This window comes from Phyllobates terribilis, unplaced genomic scaffold (genome assembly GCF_046119375.1).
Source record: "Phyllobates terribilis strain yellow unplaced genomic scaffold, ASM4611937v1 Scaffold_13__5_contigs__length_258822181, whole genome shotgun sequence".
NCBI lineage: Eukaryota > Metazoa > Chordata > Amphibia > Anura > Dendrobatidae > Phyllobates > Phyllobates terribilis.
In genome coordinates, this window is record NW_027362773.1 from 185,281,737 (window position 1) to 185,282,320 (window position 584).

Consider the following 584-nt stretch of genomic DNA (forward strand, 5'->3'; position numbering starts at 1 on the left):
ACTGCCTCCCCCTGCCCGAAAGGGGGTGCGCGGCGGGATACTTCCGCTCCGCCGGCGCTTACCCGCACGCGGGGGGACAGCCACGGGCCAGCGAGGGCGATCGCCGGGCGGACGACGACGACGGGAGAGCGCGGGGAGCCCCTCTCACTCCGTCGTCCAGACGGACGCCCGGCCTCGCGGGGCCCTGCCATGTTTCCCCCCCCGCCCAGGAAAATAAAAACCCACGCGAAAGGCCGTCCCGGGTACCGTTCGCCCGTGCGCCCGTATACCCCTCTCCCCGGGGTTGCGGGTCCGGGCGGTAGGTCGAGAAGCCTCGAGCCCTCCATCGTTCCCCTCCCCGCCGGAGGGAGGGACGGCGGAGGCCGAGCGCCCGGGGCAACAGGGCCGAGAGAAAACCCCCCCGACGCACCCCCTCTGTTTGCCGGCCGACGTACTGAAAAGCCGGGCGCCCCAGAGCGGCCCGGACCCAGAAGCGTGACTCTTAATGGTGGATCACTCGGCTCGCGCGTCGATGTAGAACGCAGCTAGCTGCGAGAATTAGTGTGAATTGCAGGACACATTGATCATCGACACTTCGAACGCAC

At 69.0% G+C, this 584-nt stretch overlaps 1 non-coding gene across 1 annotated transcript in view; it reads left to right on the forward strand.

The window, feature by feature from the left end:
* Window positions 1–476: 476 nt before the first annotated feature.
* The window catches only part of LOC141174721 (5.8S ribosomal RNA), a 154-nt gene continuing 46 nt past the window's right edge, over window positions 477–584 (forward strand). The window contains exon 1 of the ribosomal RNA XR_012252964.1: window positions 477–584. This exon is cut by the window's right edge and continues 46 nt beyond it. This is a non-coding gene — a ribosomal RNA (5.8S ribosomal RNA).